This window comes from Oncorhynchus kisutch, linkage group LG8, assembly GCF_002021735.2.
Source record: "Oncorhynchus kisutch isolate 150728-3 linkage group LG8, Okis_V2, whole genome shotgun sequence".
In the NCBI taxonomy this organism is placed as follows: domain Eukaryota; kingdom Metazoa; phylum Chordata; class Actinopteri; order Salmoniformes; family Salmonidae; genus Oncorhynchus; species Oncorhynchus kisutch.
In genome coordinates this window covers 20,308,394-20,313,839 of record NC_034181.2, presented here as the reverse complement: position 1 = coordinate 20,313,839, position 5,446 = coordinate 20,308,394, and the positions used below count along the sequence as shown (strand labels likewise).

Genomic DNA, 5,446 nt, shown 5'->3' with positions numbered 1-5,446 from the left:
TCCCATACAATTATTATAGAAAATCAGACAAATTATGCTAACCTATGCCTATTGGCTACTTAGCTTATTCAAGCCTGTCTCAAAATAGGACATTGACCCCTTTAAGACAAAAATAAGCTCTTTACCTGACTCGCTTTTGAAAGATGTCTGGAAATGTACACATTTTGTGCTATTGTTGGAAGCAATCACTCCCCCATTGCTGACTACGAATTAGCAATAACTGGGCTAATAGCTCACTAACTAGCAAAGGATATAGCAAAGGATAAGAACAAATGTGCCCAGGTGGCTATATGCAAATCTGGCTTTGATCTCAAAACAACTATTCACTACCACTCATGCTGTAAACACAGTCCTGTGTTTGTGTAGAGTACGAGCTGAGTGATGAGAGTCAATTTAATAGAAAGCCTACAACAAAATCTCTTGCATACTTAGCTTTGCATACTTGCATAGTTCTTGCATAGTTTGTTTTGTTTCGGTATGCTGCATTGAAAGTGACTAATATTGGGTGGATTCGATCACAACCTTTCCATTGGGATGCTGGCACATGTTGACTCCGATGCTTCCCACAGTTGTCATTTTGGCTGGATGTCCTTTTGGTGGTGGACCATTCTTGATACACACTGGAAACTGTTGAGCATGAAAAAAACAGCATGGTTACAGTTCTTGATACAAACCGGTGCACCTGGCACCTACTACCATACTTTGTTCAAAGGCACTTAATACATATTTTCTGTTGCCCATTTACCCTCTGAATGGCACATATACACAACCCATGTCTCAAGGTTTAAAAATGGTTCTTTAACCTGTCTCCTCCCCTTCAGCTACACTGGTTGAAGTGGATTTAACAAGTGACATCAATAAGGGATCATAGCTTTCACCTGGATTCACCTGGTCAGTCTGTCTTGGAAAGAGCAGGTGTTCCTAATGTTTTATACACACAGTGTATAGTAAGTATAACGTATAAGGTCCAGGATAACTTTAAGTGCAATCCAGAATTTCAATGTACTGTAGGTGATTGTTAACATGGCCTGCCTTTTCATGTGACAAATGAGTTTTTGAATATCCTTATTTAGCTAAATAAAATAAATGTTTTGGTGTGTGTGTGTATGTGTGTTGAGAGGTTATATGGTGCATCTCTTCTGCTAGCAAACTAGCTTTCCTATTCCCTGTTCCCTCTTGTGTTTTCAAGCCATTGGAAAAAAGAAACAACCAAAAAAATGGAATAGCCCACTGGACTGAATATTGTTTTTAGTGCTGAAAAGGATTGATTTGATAATAACATGGTTGAATAGTGTTTTGCAATCACGTTATTATTCCCTACTGTGTGTAAATGACTGTGTGCAATTACTGTGCAGACACTGAACAACAGGGTGTAATGGAGGACAATTAGGGAGGAGGGGTTACCATACTTGACAACAAAAGAGGCATGCACAGAGGGGCAATAAATTGATGATCAATTATGGTTTATTAAATGAAATATGATTTATACTATGTACGAGCTGTATTCTTCAGATATTTGGTGTGTAAATGTGTTGTTGATCCTTTCAATATTATTGATTTTTACCAATACAGAGAAATGCCTGTGCATTATTGTTTTCTAAAAATATATTACTGACATACTAAGATAACTACAGCTATGAATTTATTTATATTACTTACATTATGTATAAAGTTTACAGCATTTCAAATATTTCCCAATTTCTGTGAACAAGAAGCAAGCCCACTAAAAGTAAGGTACAAAGGTGAACGCTCAGGTTTTCTTCACTAGTGTCTATTGACTTTTGGATATATAATATCCCTACCGAGACAAAAGACCATTCAAATCACAGGCTACACATATTTTTTATGGATATGATAATTTAGAAAAGATTGGAATAAATGTGACACTGCGTAATGAAGTATGTAGTGCAGTATTATGTAGAAATAATGTTCCTAATGTCTACCACGTTTCCTCTCTATAACTCTTTTTTGGCACATGCGATAATGTCCACGATAAGCAGACATCCAGACACAAATCATACTAACATACACAAATACATATGGACCAGCAGCATTAAGTTAATGCGGAACGCATGATACATCCTGTAGAAGAGACATCCCTGAGTCACTGGTGAAGCCATCTGTGAAGCCCTGTCCCTCGACCAAGGTAGGCAACTTTTTGCACATGGGGCACAGTTTTTTCCTCTCCTGTGAGGCCCTCAGCCAGACAATGAGGTTCCAGCACTGGCCAGAGGAGATGGGCAGGGCACCGTGCATGTGTTGTCCTCTGTATAGGAGACCCTCTGTCATTCCCTGCTCTACCTCTGCAGACACTCTCACTCAGAGGCACCTGCAGGGTCAGGAAAACACTATCAACCAATGAGCCACACTAGACTAACAATGAGAATGTTTACTCATAGGGCTGTGGCGACTTTTGTTTGTGCAACTAATACTTCTGGGAGATTTCCCAACCCGAAATATAACAGTGTGTAACCTGTATGAACTGGCATGGTTTTAAAACCACAGTGCGTGGAATCAATGAGAGATAGTATGAACCTAAATCAAGATCACAGCTTCATTTGTTCTTTCATTCTACATAAGGTAAATTCAAATATTTCAATATCTATAATAAATTGGATATTGGGTTATTACACTTCCCAAATTGGCTCTGATTAGGCACCTGTTTCATGTCACCAAAGTAGAGGTTCCTTTCAGTGAACTTTTTCCCCAGAGACACATTGAGTGACCTCTGCGTTGTCGTAATGGTAGACGAGGTCCAGGTCTTCATGAATGTCATATTTCACCATGAAGGCCTTGTGGCTGTCTAGGCAGCGTCCGCAACAGTTAGGGTAGAGCAGAGATGTGAGAGGCTACAGATACTGCACACGGAGAGGGGTGGTAAAAGCCATTGTCAAATCCTAGCTCGTTCAGGAGGATCTGTGTGGACGAAAGAACATCGCAAACAAAAGGACCATGAGTTACCACAGGTAACACTTGATACATTGAATATTTTGCCTGAGGTCTCCATATCTAATAGCCTACAGATGTATTTTATATGAAAGAGGAAGCATACCCTGTAGTTCATTCTGTTGGGTCTGTAGACTGTTCAAAGTGTTCCAGCTCATCACAGAAGCTTTACATAAAAATAAAAAAAAACACAGGCAAGCGCAAGATCCTTGGGGCTTCAAAAGATTTAAAACAATGACATGCACCACCTATTTCAAATAGGAACTCTTTATGGAAAACGTATCTGCTTCTGTCTGCATTAAACTCAACGGTCCCTCTTCACTGGTCTCATCACTTCGACAATAATCCATCATCTGCTTAAACTCTGGAGCCAGATAGGATTCATGAAGAGTTAGTGTAAGTCAAATATTACACTTTACAATCTTAGTGTGTATGGAGACTAAAGTATTGTAGGCTTCCTTCCTACCTGTAGATGGTAGACATGGTCATGGAGGGGTTTATAAATCTCCCTTATGGCAGCAGCTCTCAGCTGACTTCACGCCAAGGCTCTGACGCCATTAAACTTATTTGGCAATCTATAAAGGAAACATTTAACCACACATCAAAATGGAAAGATCATTCAGTAGTGTCTAGACATCCGCATTGCCTCCCACAATTTTCAAACGCTCCGGTTTTCAAGACTAATCATTCAGTACAATTTTAATAAATACTCTAAATGCGTGGGCCTACTTGCCTTTGTCAGGATATGCTCGAACTGTGTGTCAGTGGAGCAGCCAAGCTTTCGTTATAACACCTGTTTGGCAAACAATTGCTGTTTTCTAGTTAACTAGCTAACGTTAGCTCGCAAACTAGTACATTTATCCAACAAGATGTTTTAACATGACAATTATTTGTAGATCTACTGTACTGGCTAGCTAGTAGATACCCACCGCTTGATAATAAGTTCTAACTGCTGCTGATCTGACATGACGTTGAAACTGAGGGAAAATATTTAGCGCTAAAACAACTAGTGTAAACATTTGCGTTACGATCCTTACGGTTTTTCATGATTATCCTATGAAGATAATACACATAAACGTATCAAAGTTATAGTAACATCCATAATAAAAAACTATTGTTAGTAGTTAAATGAGAGTGAACGAGGAGCTGTCAAAAGCAGTTATGGTATTGCTTCCGGATTTTGAGTTGTTTGTTGTGATCCAACGTTGTTATGTGTCCGGTGTGAACCGATACTCTTAGCATTTAGTTTCCAAGGTATGTAATCAACAAAACGGCTTTAATGGAGTCACATTGCTACATATAACATTTCAAAATATTAAACATTACTTAATTATTTAAATGTGTGGCAAATTTTCTTGGTGTAAAATGGATTCAAGCGGAACGGTAAAAATACAAATGTTAGAGATGTGTTTCCGCATGCGTCAACATAAATCGTCCGTTCTCTGAATACCAGGGCAACATGCGAATCTTTCCTCCGTTGATTAATTCTTTAGCTACTTCTTCTTTTGTCATATTTGTTTGCACGTAAGTCGGTTTCTCCTTCCATTATATAATTTGGCTTGCATATTTTACGTAGTTTGAGGTTCATTTCGCAGCAGAGATGTTGAGTGTGGACTCGTTGCAAGTGGTGGCTGAAGAGGAGGTGGTGGAGTCGAGCTCAAACCGCTTGGGTGACATCTACACGTTTGTGGCCGATGGCTGCTACCCCCAGACAATGAATCCCATACGAAAGAAGAATCTCAAAAGATATGCTCAGAAATTCATCATTGATGGTAAGAAAGAGAAAATGCTTGAGACGTAGAGCGATCTGAAATGTGTGCCGTTGAATGTAGCCTAGTGTCTCTTTCTAATGGCATGTTTCATTGATTGTTGTCTGTGTGGTTGTGTCGTCCTAGAAGGTCGACTGTACTATGTGGGGCCCAAGAAGGAGGAGAAGCGAGAGGTTGTGATAGAAGCTGAACGTAAGAGGCAGATATTCCTTGAGTGCCACTTTAATGACATTGGTCATCACCTGGGACAGAAGAAGACTGTTCACAGGATCCAGAGCAAGTATTACTGGCTGGGTATTGTAAAAGATGTCGTGGACTGGGTATGTTTGTCTATTTGGAGTTCAGTGTACAGCTTGGAGGCATACATTCATTCTTCTTACAAATTGTGCACTTGTCTGTCTCAGATAAAGGTATGTGAAACCTGTCAACACACAGAGAGGAACAAAAACATGACAAGGACTGTTCGGCCAATCAAAGTGGATGCTCCCTGGGAAATTCTAGGGATTGATATATTTGGTAGATAAACTCATATCTTATCAGAAAATGAAACTACTTGGCTAGTCTCGCAACAATAGATGAACTCAGAGTACAATTGTTTGTCTGACTTTGTTGAATTTGTTCATGTTTTCACCAGGGCCTTTCCAAAAAACACAGCAAGGTAATTCCAGCGTGGTAATCGTCACAGATTACTTCAGCAAGTGGGTGGAGGCGTTTCCCATTCAAAAAAGAGA

The 5,446-nt window shown here is 39.6% G+C and overlaps 1 pseudogene; it reads right to left on the bottom strand.

Annotated features, from left to right (window-relative positions):
* Nucleotides 1–1,446: 1,446 nt before the first annotated feature.
* LOC109896097 (2-oxoglutarate and iron-dependent oxygenase domain-containing protein 2-like) lies at nt 1,447–3,429 on the bottom strand (annotated as a pseudogene).
* Between the last annotated feature and the right edge of the window lie 2,017 nt (nt 3,430–5,446).